General features: G+C 37.7%; 1 pseudogene; it reads left to right on the forward strand.

The window, feature by feature from the left end:
• Positions 1-17,738, forward strand: part of LOC128053143 (histone-lysine N-methyltransferase SETMAR-like) — a 34,749-nt pseudogene extending 17,011 nt beyond the window's left edge.
• The last annotated feature ends 160 nt before the right edge of the window (positions 17,739-17,898 follow it).

The raw sequence follows: 17,898 nt of genomic DNA on the forward strand, positions 1-17,898 counted from the left end.
GTGAAACCTTTTAAGGATCACTGACATTTTTTGAACAAGACAATTTAGGTGCAATTTACCTTTGATGAAATTGTTTTCAATTTAAAGCAAACATATATTAGCAAATTTTATTTTTTGTTTTTGAGACATCAAATTGTTTTCTCAGTTAACTTTGCTAATAAAAAATTAATTATATTGTCTACCTGCATGAAAATTGCAAATTTTATATTCCACTATAAGAATCATTAGCTATGTATATGAAGTGAATACTCAGGTTGAGTTCAATTGGGTTCGAAAGACTTTCAAAACTGATAACTAATTTGGAAGACACAGCTTTAACCTTCTTGTGCTAAAAAAATGCAAAATATTTCTCCTTATTGACACTGAATATTTATTAACTCACTATTTATTGGCTTGCTTGTTGTTTTCATGACTTGAAATGCCTCAAGGAACCATCAGACCCACAGATCAGATAATTCCGGCACAAATCATATGAATTAAAACTATCTCAGCAGACACCATGTTGATATATGGGAAAAAAATTATATTTTGCACCTGATGGTCTGCAAACTAGCAGTTTGCCTTCCAGAAGGGGAGGGAATTTCAGTGACAAGGGTCTTCTGAAACCGTCTGTGTCTGCTTCCCTGAGATTCAAAAATGGCCTTGTACATTCTCTCCGAGCCTCAAGGCTTGAAAGTCATCCAAAAGCTGGGGACCAATCTAAAGTAGATTGGCTTATACCCAAATTTAATGAAACTTCCTTAGAGGAAACTGATTTCCCTCATTATCCTTTATGTAGATAATATGTGGAATTAATTCTCCTTCACTAAGTTATCATTACATTGAGCAGACAAACACAGATATAATATTATTAAAAGTAATGGAAAGAGTTCATCCACTGTTAACTTTAATGGTTTGTATCTTCTCAAATGTCCCAGAGAAATGCCTCTGTCTCATCGCTTTAGCAGATTAAAGGTCAGGGCTAAGGTTACCACATTTCATGCTCACTACAGAAGGATCTGCACTCTCTCAGGCCTTACTTCCTTGGCGCTTTGAATGAAGCTGGCCTAAGAGCAAACATAACTCTTCTAAAGACTTCTTTCCAACCAGAGTGGTAACAGATGCAGAATTGTATTTCTATATATTTATTTTGCAAACTAATTCCAAAATATTTATTTTTATAATGAAATTATAAAGAGACATATGTGAGATATCTAACCTTTGTTTTAGATTCTTCCTTTCTGCATCTTAGAAGTAGTATTTCTTAGTTAATATTCAACAATCATACTTATATGCTTATTAATATTCAGAGTGAGTAAAGGCTGGGCAGGTAACACCTTTACATTTTAAGCATCAATCTTGTTGTTCATTTTGCTGAAGTGAAACCTAATCAACCTTTCTTTGCTGCAAAAAAGCTTTTACTAAGCATCTCTCAGCTGTGTAAAAAAAGAGAATTCTAGAACTGTAAGTACAATGGAAAGAATATACACTTACACACACATATTCATACATATACAATTGCATATATATAATAAAAATATGTATTATATACTTATATGTAAAACATGTAATAGATTGTCACAGAAACCTGTGCTTACTCTATTTTAGTTTCATTCATTCTGCAAGTATTTATGAAATCTCTGCTCTGCATTAGGCATTGTGTTAGTACAGAGAATATAAAGACAAACATAAAAGTTTGTGCCTTTTAGAATGATTGAGAAGGCAGACTTAAATAAATATTGATAACTATTATTACATGAGAACCACCCAACATGTCAAAAACAAAGTTGTTGGCATAAAAAAATATTAAGAAAAGCAAGACGTCTGGATGAAATACAGAAACAGGGATCAAATTTACCATCTTGTTTGAAAAGAAAACTAAAATAACAGACAAAATATGTAAAGGCATAGTCATCAACACGTCAGAAATAAAGACAAGTGACTATCAAAAAAAAAAAAAAAATAGCCATGAAACAAATAAGGGGAGCCTTATCATTGCTCTAGCTAACTCCTCAGAGAAAGTTCCCAGTTTGTGAAGCAGGGAGAGGAAATTCAGGCAAAGTCTATTAAATATTCTGAGTCAAGGAGACAGAGTAAGGAGTTAGAAAACCCAACCTGACTGGTGTTTGCAGGGTGGGATACTGAAGAGGAGAAAGTTGCACACAAAGAGAACTCCAAAGATTGCAGCTGATCCCTGCTTAAAGCAGGTAGAGACCCACCTGCATTTGTTACCCTCTTGTGTTGGTACCTATAAGAATCCTTCCTTCCCATGTCACTTGCACCAATAAAAGGAAACCAAGTTCAGTTCAGAAGCAAAACACAGCTTTATTCTTTGATCAAAGAATGGAGAGGTGCAAGCCCATGCTCTAGAGCACATGCTCTTCATGCAAAGCCATCTTGGGGGCTGCATTATGGAATTCTCCTCAGCAAGGAGGGGGCAGAATTCTTGCAGGTTGGGTCCAGCTATGCTGCTCACACTTCAGATCACATCCCTGGATGTGGCATCTCTGTACAAGCCCCATGATCACCATAATGAATTGCAATATTGTGCACAGCACTTCTGCACACACCCTAGGCAGCTATTTTGCACTAGGAGCTCTGGTTTGAAATGCCAGGTAAGAGGCCTCTGCACGTGGCACCCTATGAGCAAGTGAAACTAGACTAAGCACAGGGAAGAAAAACAAAGATTAGACTTTTTTTTACCCAGATTCTATTTTTATTCTCTGGGAATTGTTAACGGGCTTTGCCAGTGACACATTCTTGTGAGGAAACTACCTGAGGCCAGGAAAGGAAATACCCAGAAGGATTAAAGATAATAGTACCAAGGAAACATATAAGACCAGGAAGCATGCCTATGCTCAATAACCAAAATGGAAAATTGTATCATCTTTGGCATCAGAGAACTAAGAAGAGTATTGCCTGAAGCGTGGGGGGCAAACAAACACTGCTGTAGTCTCACATAACAAAGCTTAGAAAGAAAAAAAAAAAAAGATTTAAACTATTACCAAGTACTTAACAGCATTTGAGTACAAAGTTCAAAAATATTCTTTCAGAAATACCCAGAATCACAATGTCTGACACCCACAAAAAAAGTTTCAAGTATACAAAAATGAAGGAATACATAATATAAAGAGAAGAAAAAAGTTAACCAATTAAGCTAGACCAATATGAGTCTGGGTAAACTCCGGGAGTTGGTGATGGACAGGGAGGGCTGGTGTGCTGCGATTCATGGGGTCACAAAGAGTCGGACACAACTGAGCCACTGAAATGAACTGAAGTGAAATATGATATACATGGCATTAAAAAGTAATTATAACTGTATGCTATTTATCCAGAAAACTGATGGAAAGAATGAACATTTAAATAGAAGATATAAAAAAGACCCAATTTGAACTTCTAGAAGTAAAAGTTAAAATTTCTGCTTGGTAAAATACACAGGATGGAATGACATTTCAGAAGAAAAGAAAGTAAAATTGAAAATATGGTAGTATGAACTATCCAAAATGAAGCACACAGAGGTAAAAGTTCCTAAAATGGAAAGGACAGAAAAAATATTTGAAAAAACAGTGGCTTAAACTTTTGAAAACTTGATGAAAAATATAAACACACATATCAAAGAAGCTTAATAATCTAGGTACAAAATATATATATAAATACAATTATAGCCTGATACATAAAAGCCAATTACTTAAAACCAGTGATAAGAAGGAAATGTTAGAAGCAGATATAAGCAAAGAATTATGTGCAGAAGAATAGATATATGGATGAAAGCAGATTTGTGGAAATAATGAAAGCAAGTAGCAATAAATCAAATTTCTTTAATAAAATTATTAGAATTTTGTTTCATGCAAAGATATTTTTCAAAAGTAAAGGTAAGTTATGTGTTCAGTCGCTCAGTCATGTCCGACTCTTTAAGGTCCCATGGACAGTAGCTTGCCAAGCTCCCCTGACCATTGCATTTTCCCAGCAAGAATATTGGAGCATGCTGTCGTTTCCTACTCCAGGGGATCATCCTGACCCAGGGACTGAACCCACATCTCTTGTGTCTCCTGCATTGGCAGGGAGATTCTTTACCACTAGCGCCACCTGGGAAAGCAAGAATACTGGCGTGGGTTAAAGATAATTTAAGGGTTTTTTTTTTTAATTAAGACTTTATTTTTTAGAGTGGTTTTACCTTCCCAGTAAAACTGAGGGAAAAGTTCAGTGGTTTTTCCGTATACTTCCTGACCCCACATATACATAGCATACCGTTATCAACAGCCCTCACTAGAGTGGCACATTAGTTACGATTGATGAACCTGCACTGATACATCATAATCTCGCAAAATGCATGGTTTACATTACCATTCACTTTTGCTGTTGTACATTCTAGAGATTTAAACAAATGAATAATAGCATGTATCCATCATTATGGTATCACACAGAGTATTTTCTTGCCCTAAAAATCCTCTATGGTCTGCCCATTCATCCCTTCCCTCCTAGTTTAAATCTTTAGCAATTACTGATCTTTTACCATGTAGGACTTTTTCAGAATGCAAACACTGAAAGAATTCACTATGAGCAAATCTGAACTACAATAAATATCAAAGGATATCCCTCAAGCAGAAAGAAAGTGATATCATATAGAAACATGAATCTTCACAAAGAAATAAAAAGCAATGGAAATGATAAATGCATGGGCAAATATTAAGGCTTTTATTCTCATTAAATATCCACAAAAGATAATTGCTTAAAGTAAAAATAGTAACAGTATGTTGTGGTATATATAATATATATATAAAGTAAAATATACCATGTTAATAGCACAAGATGTATACTGTAAGAACTAAAGGAAGTTTACATGTCAAAATAAAGAGTTATAGTCAATAAACAAAGGAATCTAAGTGGAATCATTAAAAAAAACAAACCTCGATCTAAAAAAAGAGGGAAAGGTGAATGGGAATACATGAGGCAAATAGAAAACACATAGCAAGATGGAGTACTTAAACTAAACCATAAAAATAATAACACTAAATGTAAATAATTTAAACACTCCAATTAAGAGGCAAATATTGTAAAATTAGATAAAAGAGTGAAACAACTATATGCTAACAAGCATAAGACGTGCATGCATGCTCGTTTGTGTCTGACTCTTTACGACCCTATGGACTATAGCCTGCCAGGCTCCTCTGTCCATGGGATTTCCAAGGCAAGAATGCTGGAATGGGTTACCATCTCCTTCTCCAGAGGATCTTCTCAACCCAGGGACTGAACCCAAGTCTCCTGTGTCTCCTGCATTGGCAGGCAAATTCTTTACCACTTAGCAACCTGAGAAACCCAAATATACAGATGCAAATAGGTTAAAATAAAAAGATGGGGAGAGAGTGTCCCAGGCTAACACTAATCATGGGAAAACGCTAGTAGCTATCTTGATGCTGTCGTTTGTTGCTGTTGTTTAATTGCTAAGTTGTGTCTGACTCTTTTTCAACCCCATGGACTATAGCCCACCAGGATCCTCTGTCTGTGGGGATTCCCAGGCCAGAATACTGGAGTGAATTGCCATTTCCTCCTCCAGGGGATTTTCCTGACCGAGGGATTGAACCCAGGTCTCTTGTGTCTCTTGCACTGCAAGCAGATCCTTTGCTCCTGGGCCACCAGAGAAGTGCATCATGATACTAGGTGACATGAAACAAAGATGATGGCAGGAACAAATAGAAACTGATTGTAATGATTTTTAAAAAATCATCGAGAAAACGTAACAAACCTTATCACTTACACAGAGTTTTGAAATATTTAACACATAAACCCTAATATGAAACTGAAAGTAAAAATAGACAGATTTACAATTACAGTCGGCAGTTTCTACACCTCGGTCTCAAAAAACAGCAGAAACAAATAGAAAATCCGTAAAGGTATAGAATACTAGAACAACAACATCAACCAATCTGATATAATTAAAAGTTACAGATCAAACTACCCCAAAAAACAACAGAAAAAACACATTATTTAAAGTGAACATGAAACATACTGGGCCACACAAAAAATCTTAATAATTTAAATAGAATCGAGTTATTGAAAAATTTGTTCTCTGAGAGTTTTATAGCTGTTCAGTAGCTCAGTTGTGTCCGACTCTTTGCAACACCACGGACTGAAGCAGGCCAGGTTTCTCTGTCCTTCACCATCTCCCAGAGCTTACTCAATCTCACATCCATCTCGGTGATGCCATCCAACCATCTCATCCTCTGTCGTCCCCTTCTCCCCCTGCCTTCAGTCTTTCCCAGCATCAGGGTCTATTCTAATGAGTCGACTCTTCACATCAGGTGGCCAAAATGTTGGAACTTCAGCTTCAGTAACATGCCTTCTAGAATATTCAGGATTGATTTCCTTTAGGATTGACTGGTTTGATCTCCTTGCAGTCCAAGGGACTCTCAAGAGTCTTCTCCAACACCACAGCTCAAAAACACCAATTCTTCAGCATTAAGCCTTCTTTATGGTCCAACTCTTACACCCATACATGCCTATTGGAAAAGTAATGTCTCTGCTTTTTAATATGCGGCCTACCTTTCTCATAGTTTATCTTCCAAGGAGCAAACACTTTAAATTCCATGGCTGTAGTCACCATCTGCAGGGATTTGGGAACCCAGGAGAATAGTCTGTCACTGTTTCCATTGTTTCCCCATCTATTTGCTGTGAAGTGATGAGATTGGATGCCATGATCTTCGTTTACTGAATGTTGAGTTTTAAGCCAGCCTTTCTCTCTCCTCTTCCACCTTTATCAAGAGGCTCTTTAGGTCCTCTTCACTTTCTGCCATTAGGGTGGTGTCATCTGCATATGTGAGGTTATGATATTTCTCCCGGCAATCTTGATTCTAACTTGTGCTTCATCCAGCCTGGCACTTTACAAGACGTATTCTACATATAAGTTAAATAAGCAGGGTGACAATATATAGCCTTGATGTACTCCTTTCCCTATTTGGGACCAGTCTGCTCTTCCATGTCCACTTCTAACTGTTGCTTCCTGACCTGCATACAGATTTCTCAAGAGGCAGGTCAGGTAGTCTGGTATTCCCATCTCTTGCACAATTTTCCACAGTTATTAGCGGTCCACACAGTCAAAGGCTTTGGCATATAAGTAAAGCAGAAATAGATGTTTTCTAAAACTCTCTTGCTTTTTCAATGATCCAGTGGATGTCGGCAATTTGATCTTTGGTTCCTCTGCCTTTTTCTAAAACCAGATTGAACATCTGAAAGTTCACGGTTCACATACTGTTGAAGTCTGGCTTGGAGAATTTTGAGTATCACTTTTCTAGCATATGAGATGAGTGCAGTTGTGCAGTACTTTGAGCGTTCTTTGGCATTGCCTTTCTTTGGAAATGGAATGAAAACTGACCTTTCCCAGTCCTGTGGCCACTGCTGAGCTCTCCAAATTTGCTGGCATATTGAGTGCAGCACTTTCACAGCATCATATTTTAGGATTTGAAATAGCTCAACTGGAATTCCATCACCTACACAAGCTTTGTTCATAGTGATGCTTCCTAAGGCCCACTTGACTTCACATTCCAGGATGTCTGGCTCTACATTGGTGATCACACGACTGTGACTATCCGGGTCGTAAAGATCTTTTTTGTATAGTTCTTCTGTGTATTCTTGTCACCTTTTCTTAATATCTTCTGCTTCTGTTAGGTCCATACCATTTCTGTCCTTTCTTGTGCCCATCTTTCCATGAAAAGTTCCCTTGGTATCTCTAAGTTTCTTGAAGAGATCTCTAGTCTTTCTCATTTGATTATTTTCCATTATTTCTTTGCATTGATCACTGAGAACTGAATTCTTATCTCTCCTTGCTATTCTTTGAAACTCTGCATTCAAATGGGTATATCTTTCCTTTTCTCCTTTGCCTTTAGCCTCTCTCCTACTCACAGCTATTTGTAAGACCTCCTCAGACAATCATTTTGCCTTTTTGCATTTCTTTTCCTTGGGGATGGTCTTGATCACTGCCTCCTGTACAATGTCACCAACCACCATCCATAGTTCTTCAGGCACTCTGTGTATCAGATCCAATCCCCTGAATCTATTTGTCACTTCCACAGTATAGTCATAAGATATTTGATTTAGGTCATACCTGAAGGGTCTAGTGGTTTTCCTTACTTTCTTCAACTTAAGTCTGAATTTAGCAATAAGGAGTTCATGATCTGTGCCACAGTCAGCCCCTGGTCTTGTTTTTGCTGACTGTATAGAGCTTCTCCATCTTTGGCTGCAAAGAATATAATCAATCTGATTTTGATATTGACCATCTGGTGATGTCCATGTGTAGAGCCTTCTCTTGTGTTGTTAGAAGAGGGTGTTTGCTATGACCAGTGGGTTTCTCTTGGCAAACTCTGTTAGTCTCTGCCCTGCTTCATTCTGTACTCCAAGGTTAAATCTGCCGGTTACTCCAGGTGTTTCCTGACTTCCTACTTTTGCATTCTAGTCCCCTATAATGAAAAGGACATCTTTTGGGGGTGTTATTTCTAGAAGGTCTTGTATGTCTTCATAGAACCATTCCACTTCAGCTTCTTCAGCATTACTGGTCAGGGCATAGACTTGGATAACTGTGATATTGAATGGTTTGCCTTGGAAAGGAACAGAGATCATTCTGTCTTTTTTGAGACTGTAGCCAAGTGCTGCATTTCAGATTATTTTGTTGACTGTGATGGCTACTCCATTTCTTCTAAGGGATTCTTGCCCACAGTAGTAGATACAATGGTCATCTAAATTAAATTATCCCATTCCAGTCCATTTTAGTTCACTGATTCCTAAAATGTCAATGTTCACTCTTGCCATCTCCTATTTGACCACTTCCAATTTACCTTGATTCATGGACCCAACATTCCAGGTTCATATGCAGTATTGCTCTTTACAGCATTGGATTTTATTTCCATCACCAGTCACATCTACAACTAGGTATTGTTTTTGCCTTGGATCTGTCTGTTCATTCTCTCTGGAGTTATTTCTCCACTGATCCCCAGTAGCATATTGGGTACCTACCAACCTGGGTAGCTCATCTTTCAGTGTCCTATCTTTTTGCCTTTCATACTCTTCATGGGGTTCTCAAGGCAAGAATACTGAAGTAGTTTGCCATTCCCTTCTCCGGTGAACCACGTTTCATCAGAACTGTCTGCCATGACCCATTCGTCTTGGGTGGCCTTACAGTGCATGACCAAATGGGGCTTATCTCTTTAATGCAAGGCTGCAAGGTTGTTTTCATATTTAAAATTTGATAAATGTAATTCACTTTGTAGACAAACTAAAAAGAAAAAGCAATATGGTCATCTCTATAGATCAGGAAAAGTTTTTGAGAAAATTTGATATCTAGCATCTATTCCTGAACGTAAACAGAAATAAAATTTCTCCTCAAATTCTCTATAAAAATTAACTTCCCCAGTCTGATAAGGAGAAATTAAAAAAAAAAAAAACTACAAACCAATAGCACAGTTAATTATGAAAGAATGTTTTCCCTCTAATGTAAGGAATAATGCAATAATTTTCTTTTTCACCATTTCTAGTTGACATTATACTAGAGATCATACCTAGAGAATAGATCAGAAAAAGAAATAAAAATCTTTCATATTGGAAAGGAAGAATAAAACTAACATTATTCAGAGATGACATGACATTTATCTAGAAAATCCTATGGAATCTACTAAAAAGCTACAGAACTAAAAATGAGCTTAGCAGGTTACATAGCACAAGATCAACATACGAAAGTCAACTGTCTTTCTAGACAGTCTAACAAGATGTGGTGTGCCTGTGTGCTCAGTTGCTCAGTTGTGTCTGACTCTTTGTGACCCCATAGACTACAGTCTGCCAGACTTCTCTGTCCATGGGATTTTCCCAGAAAGAATGCTGCATGCTCTCCTCCAGGGGATCTTCCCAATTCAGGGACTGAACCCACTTCTCCTACACTGGCAGGTGGGATCTTTACCACTAGCACCACCTGGGAAGCTCATGAGCCTCCTGAACATGGTATCAAAAAACAATGCCATTTACAATAGCAAAACTAATCTGAAGCACTGAAATAAACCTGACAAAGAATATACAACATCTGTAAGCTGAAAACTGTAGACCATTGCTGAGATGAGGAATATTTAAATAAATGGAGGGATATATCATATTCATGGCTGAGAAGATGATCTAAAGTTCATATAGGAATGCAAAGGACCCAGAAACCATTTGGGGAAAGAAGAACATACTTAGAGGATGGCACCAGCTGAGTTTAGGACATAAAACGCAATAGTAATCAAGAGTGGAGGGCTGGCATTAAGATAGACAGATAGGTCAATGGAACTGAATGGAGAAATATATCCACATTTACATCATCAGCTAATTTTCATTAAGGAGGCAAAGACAACTGGGTGAGTAAGGATTCAACAAACCATGCTAGAATGTTCAGATTCCATATGCAAAAGATGAACTTTGATCCATACTTTACATTATCAGTTCAGTTCAGTCGCTCAGTTGTATCTGACTCTTTGAGAGCCCATGAATCGCAGCATGCAGGCCTCCCTGTCCATCACCAACTCCCAACTCTAATCTAAAAATTCAAAACAATTTATCTGGAAATGATTTGGTAGTTTTTAAAACACTTATACATACACTTATTACACAACATTGCCATTTCACTCCTAGGTATTTACCAAAAGGAATAAAAGGAAATATCCCTATAAAGACATACATGGCTATTTATAACTGTGTTATTTGTAATTGCCCCAAATAGAAACTAACTCAAATGTTTATTAACAGGTAAATATATTAAAAGATTGAGATAGATCCATAAAATGGAATACTACTCAGCAATAAAAGGTAATAGCCTGTTAATACAGACAACAATATAATCTTAAAATAAGCAAGCTAAATAAAAGACCAAAAAATTCAGATATGCTGTATGTATGAATTTATATAAAATTCCAGAAAATACAGAGTATCTGATAGTGAGAGAAGGCACATCAGTGATGGCTTGGGAAGATCAGGCAAGGAAAGAATCAAGGTGAGGAAATGTTTAATGCTGATGAATATCTTTCTTATGTAATCCAGTGATAATGTCATAAGTTTATAAACATTCAAACTCATTAAAACATAAATTTTAAACATATGTAGTTTATGTCAATTATACCTCAATAAAGCTGTTAATAAAAGAGAGAAGGGTTTTGTAAGTCCAAAATTTAAGGTAAAATGTAGATGTAAAAATGAATCCCAGAGTTAGGCAAGGAAAAGTCAGTTTAAAGAAAAAAAAGAAAAGATAAAAAAGGGAGAGAAACTCTAGAAGTAAATGTTTTTCAAAATATTGAAGAGCTTAGATATGTCATTCAAAAATATAGTGGAGAAAGTCAAACCATTTGACATTTCTCAGGCAATGGTGATTTTTAGGAACACAACTTGAAAAGAATAACGTGAACTCATGTTAAAGACAGTCTTAAGACATAAATGGAGGTTATAGAAGAGACATGGTCAGAACACTCTGATGAGAAATGAAAGGAAAGGGATTAGGGAACAGGAGTCCAGGACTATAAAAAGAGGGTGTTCTGGGATGTGAATCCTCAAGTGTGTTTGACAGCTGAAGGCAAGCAACGCAGCCTGCGGAAAGGAGAACTGGAAGACTTAAGAAAGGAAGGAAGGAACAGATGAAACAAAATTTTAATTACAGGTTGGTATGGAATTAACTGCAGATGGTGATTGCAGCCATGAAATTAAAAGACACTTACTCCTTGGAAGGAAAGTTATGACCAACCTAGATAGCATATTCAAAAGCAGAGACATTACTTTGCCAACAAAGGTCGTCTAGTCAAGGCTATGGTTTTTCCAGTAGTCATGTATGGATGTGAGAGTTGGACTGTGAAGAAAGCTGAGCGCCGAAGAATCGATGCTTTTGAACTGTGGTGTTGGAGAAGACTCTTGAGAGTCCCTTGGACTGCAAGGAGATACAACCAGTCCATTCTAAAGGAGATCAGTCCTGGGTATTCATTGGAAGGAGTGATGCTAAAGCTGAAACTCCAGTACTTTGGCCACCTTATGCAAAGAGTTGACTCATTGGAAAAGACTCTGATGCTGGGAAGGATTAGGGGCAGGAGGAGAAGGGGACAACAGAGGACGAGATGGTTGCATGGCATCACCGACTCGATGCATATGAGTTTGGGTAAACTCTGGGAATTGGTGATGGACAGGGAGGCCAGGCGTGCTGTGATTCATGGGGTCGCAAAGAGTCAGACACGACTGAGTGACTGAACTGACTGACTGACTGATGGAATTGAAGGGTTCCCCAAGTGGCACAGTGGTAAAGAATCCACCTTCCAATGCAGGGGACGAAAGAGATACAGGTTCCATCCCTGGGTCTGGAAGATCCTCTGGAGTAGGAACTGGCAACCCATTTCAGTATTCTTGCCTGGAAGATTCCAAGGGCAGAGGATCCTGGTAGGCTACAGTCCATGGAGTTGCAACGAGTTGGACATAACTGAGCAACTGAGCACACCAGCACGTGGAATTAAGAGTAAAAATGAATCAGGACACTTCAGAAAAGAGACAACCCTTGTTTTCCACTGAGGGTAAAAAGGAGAAACCAGAAAAGAGAGATGGATAAAAATCTTGAGCTAAATATTTAAAGAAGAATTAGTAAAGAGGGGTGTTCATATAATTAGAGTTCCTATCTTCTAAGTGAAAAGGAAGATCAAGGTAACTAGCTAGGTTATGCTAGGTGCTTTAGAGGACAGTTAGAAATTTAGAGTAGTTGCTATGGAATCATCCAGAGATAAGTAAAATGTTGGCAGGTAATACTGAAGGCTCAACCAAGTTTAAAAAAAAAACACAAATTACTATATAGAGAGCCAGCAAATAAAGAGAGATGGTTTTCTTTATTCAGAGAAAACAAATGGTTAGTTTGACCCAGAATTGGAGGTTAGCCAGCGACTATAGCTAAAGGTCAAGAGGGAATGGATTGTGGTTGCTTCTTAAAGTATATTCAGAATGGTTTCCTTGGTTCTGACACAACCATCCATTCATCAGAAAAAATATTTACTTAGGATCTGGTAGACCTGGGTTGTGGAGCATGCAAGAACAATTATCTTCAGTGAAGGTTAACAGTATATAATCAGTAGGAGAATAAATATGTTTATTGATTCCTGTTCTTTGCTGTGGACATTCACCTGCAATTGAATCACGGCATCTAAGGGCCAGAGAGATTTTAAGGTTATAAAGTTCAACACCATCATTTTATTGATGAGGAAACAGACGTAGACTATGCTGGAGATTTTTCCAAAGGTAATCAGAAATAAAACAAGATCCTTTCGATCCTGGTATTTTAACCACTCACCAAACTTACTTTGCAAAGTTGCTAGTCAACTTTAAAGGCAGTATAAAGGCCATAATACCTAGAAACACCAAAATATGTGCATTACTATGGAGGAAAATTTTGCTTAGGGAACTCTGCTCTAATGATGACTATAAAAATGCACTAAGCAGTGGCCGTATCCATATATTCAAGGAAACTGGATAAAGTAAATTTTCAACTTGGGACAATATCCTATTAGATAATATATATTCTTAGCATACTCCAGCTATAATACTGTTCTTTTACATTTACAACCGAAAACATGTGACTGTTTCTAATAAAAATATTTCACTGCCCAGTTTTTCCAATTTCTAGCTAGTTTCTTCACTATAAGGAGTTTATTTGGACTAGAAATTCTGCATTTTCAGCAACAAAGAACAGGATCAGAAAGTTATTCCCAAATGGGAAATGAGATTATATGTTCCTTGAGGCCAGGTATCATGCTTATTTTATTCACTGTTGTGTTATGCAGCACTGAGAACATTGTCTGTCATATATTAAATGCACAGAAGTACTGTTGAATGAACTCATAGAGTGAGACAGATGGACACAATCGATCTTATTGGATGAAGATCATGGTCTCCAAAGAAAAGGTAAATGCAGACTTGACTCATGGAGACACTGAGGGATGCAGGGAGGCCTAACCTAGCAGGTGTAGGTACAGGCAAAGAGAAGCTTCACTATTTGGTACAGCAAACACAGCCAAGAATACCCAAAGCAGAAGAGGTAGGAGTTTTTTTTTGTTTGTTTTGTTTGTTTGTTTCTTTTTTTATGACTCAGTGGTGTTGTGGGTCAGGAGGACTAGTCTGTGGCACACAGAATAATCTCTGTAAGATACAGGTGACAAGGATAAATTAGGGGAAAATCAGTAAGGTAGAAAAAGCACTGCATCTGAAGTCAGAAAGATTAAGTTTAAATTTTTTGTTTTTAATCAACAGTGTGGACTGAGCAATTTGCTTGTCCTGCTGTTATTCCATATCAATTTTCTTGCTAATGGACCAGTAGCCACCTAATTGTCAAAACAGAGATAGGGTGGCTTAAACAATGAACATTTACTTCTCACAGTCACGGAGCCTAGGAATGCTAAAATCAAGACTGGCAGATATGGTGTCTGGTGAGAGCCTACATCGTATTTCCTAAGACAGTCATCTACTCTCTGTGTCTTCATGTGGCCAATGGGGAGAGGAAGCTCTCTGGGTCTCTTTTGTAAAGGCACTAAGCCCATTCATGAGCACTCTACCTTCATGACTGCCAAATGCCCCATCTCCAAATATCATCAATCAGGGATTATAGTTCAACATACGAATTTGGGGGAACACAAACGTTCCACCTGTAGCATCATTCCAACCTTCAATTCCTTCTCCTTTATTCTCTGTGTTTTGTAATGACACTAACTATTAACCCAAACCAGGGTGGTCCTGGATGCCTCCATCTCCCTCACCCTTATATACTCAAGCAATGATTTCATCTTTATTTTCCATTTCTTAAATATTTTCATATATATTCCCTTCTTTCTTCTATATGCACTGCTGCCCAGGTTAGACTAACCTCTTCTTCTTCTAGTGTTTCCTACTGTAACTGCAATGCAGGAGACCCCAGTTGGATTCCTGAGTTGGGAAGATCCACTGGAGAAGGGATAGGCTACCCACTCCAGTGTTCTTGGGCTTCCCTGGTGGCTCAGCTGGTAAAGAATCTGCCTGCAATGCAGGGGACCTAGGTTCAATCCCTGGGTTGGGAAGATCCCCTGGAGAAGAGAAAGGCTGCCCACTCCAGTATTCTGGCCTGGAGAATTCCATGGACTGTATAATCCATGGGGTTGCGAAGTCGGACACTATATGTCACATATATTTAACCACCCTACCCACACTCCAAAGGATAAAGTCCAAACCCATTATCATTGTATGCAAAAATCTTTCATGACACGGACCTTGTTACCTCCTTTAGTCTCATCTCAACACCTTCCCCTCTGTCCCAGTCATATTGAATTATTTGCTGCTTCTGCGTGTACTCCCCTTTTGTTTTGTGGGGAAAACCATCCCTACCAGAGTCACTACGTCCCCATTCTTCCTTTAGGACTCAAATCAAGATTTTCTATGATGCCTTGCCTAGGCTCCATGACTTCTCTGGAAAGAACAGACCACTGTCTCTTGTGCATTTAATTCTCTTATAACAGCCACATACTGTCTTTCTTTTAACCATGTCAGTCTTTATGACTTTGTGATTCCTTAGAGGTCAGGAGCTATGTCTTAGTTACCCTTAATTTCTCAACACATAGCACAGTGCCTGGCACATAGAAAGTACTTAATAATTGTCAGAAGGACAGATGATTGGATTAATGAATGTGTCAGAAAGTTCTAGAGGATGAGAAAATGGACATGAGAAGAATTTTAAGGTCAAGGCAGTGAGTCAACATGGCAACCTATGTCCGCTTATTTCACACCCTGTGTCTGGATTTAATCTCCCAATTCAAATTCCATTATGTAAAGAAGTCTTGGCTTTGAAAAATCACACCAGTAAAGCTGCCCTCTGGCACTACTGGATTGTACAACAGGAGAGAGAACAAGAAACCAGCTATCTGTAGGAATTTTTTTTTTTTCAAAATCAGCTTTCAATTAAAACAGTAGGGAGCTTCCATCTAAATAATTTTTTGCTGTGTTAAAAGCTTGCAACCTGGAATGAGTCAATCTCAAAAAATAAATAAATACTATTAATAATTTGAATTAGGAAGCTTCACTTCCACCCATAAACTGCTTGTTCCCCTAAGAGAAGTTCATGATTTCCTTTCCCAGTGGTTTATCTCATTATTTCAGAGTTCTGTAGGCCTTATTCCAGGAAGATCTTGGGCTTCTTAAATACAAGTCAGAGAATTTTCAGAGCTGGACTGGTTTTTAAAGATATCTAGAACAATCCCTTCATTTTTACAGATAAAGAAACTGATATCTAAAGACTGTAAGTACCCAACACCACACTTTCTGTGAATTCAGGTCTTTCAGTTCTCACCTAGTTCCATTTATTACCCTCATCATACTAGAGTCAAATAAAATCCATTCAAAGTAGGCAAGAGGAATATCAAACCCCAAACACTACCTAACTCTGCCATCATGGGAAATCTTGTGTTACTAGAAAATTTCTCAATGTTCCGCCAGTCATTTTACAACAGGCTATTTTGGAAAAAACACACATCCTTTACCATGTGTATTAAGACTGGTGCAGAAGTAATTTCAGTTTTGCATTGTTGAAATTTGAAGTTTGATATTGGAATACATTCTTAAATAAACATGGTTATATTATACATCATTTTAATGCACATTTCTTGATTTATATTTTTTGTTAATGAATTATTATTTGCTCTTTATTTTATACCTATTTTAGACTATGAAAATGATGTTAGACAAAAAGCAATTTTGAGCAATTTTTTTTCTGTTCAAAATGGGACAAAAAGCAACAAAGTCAACTCATAATTTCAACAATGTACTTGGTCCAGAAACTACTAATGAACAAAGAGTGCAGGGGTGGTTCAAGAAATTTTGCAAAGGAGATGAGAGCCTTGAAGAAGAGGAGTGCATTTCCTGGCCATCCGAAGTTAACAACAACCAACAGAGGATTATCGAAGCAAATCCTCTTACAACTACACAAGAAGTTGCCCAAGAACTCAACGTCGACCATTTTGTAGCTTAAGAACTCAACGTCGGACATTTTGCAGTCATTTGGCATTTGAAGCAAACTGGAAAGGTGAAAAAACTTGATAAGTGGGTGTCTTATGAGCTGACTGCAAATCAACAAATAACTATCTTTTTGAAGTGTTTGTCTTCTGTTATTCTACATAACAACAAACAAGTTCTCAATTGGATTGTGATGTGCAATGAAAAGTGGATTTTATACGACAACCAACAACCACCAGCTCAGTGTTTACACAGAGAAGTTCCAAAGCAATTCCCAAAGCCAAACTGGCACCCAAACAAAGGGTCATGGTCACTGTTTGGTGGTCTGCTGCTGGTCTGATCCACTACATCTTTCTGAATCCGGACAAAACCATTTCATCTGAGAAGTGTGCTCAGCAAATCAATGGGATGCACTGAAAACTGCAACACCTATAACTGGCATTGGTGAACAGAAAGAGCTTGGTTCTCCTCCACAACACCTGATTACACACTGAACAACAATGCTTCAAAAGTTAAACGATTTGGGCTATGACGTTTTGCCTCATCGCCATATTTACCTGAGCTCTAACCAACCAATTACAACTTCTTCAAGCTTCTCGACAACTTTTTGCAGGGAAAACGTTTCCACAACCAGTAGAAGGCAGAAAATGCTTTCCAAGATTTCATCAAATCCTAAAGCATGCATTTTAATGCTAAAGGAATAAAACTTATTTCTCATTCACAAAAAATGTATTGATTGTAATGGTTCCTATTTTGATTAACAAAGATGTGCTTGAGCCTAGTTATAATAATTTAAAATTCAGGGTTCGAAACCATGATTATTTTTGCCTAACCTAGTAACATGCATTCTTGTCTCCCTCTTTCATGGAATCCTCACAAAAGAATGACACTTTTTCTTCCTTCATGAACTGAGAAATGACT

The sequence above is a fragment of the Budorcas taxicolor genome, chromosome 9 (genome assembly GCF_023091745.1).
Source record: "Budorcas taxicolor isolate Tak-1 chromosome 9, Takin1.1, whole genome shotgun sequence".
Lineage (NCBI taxonomy): Eukaryota > Metazoa > Chordata > Mammalia > Artiodactyla > Bovidae > Budorcas > Budorcas taxicolor.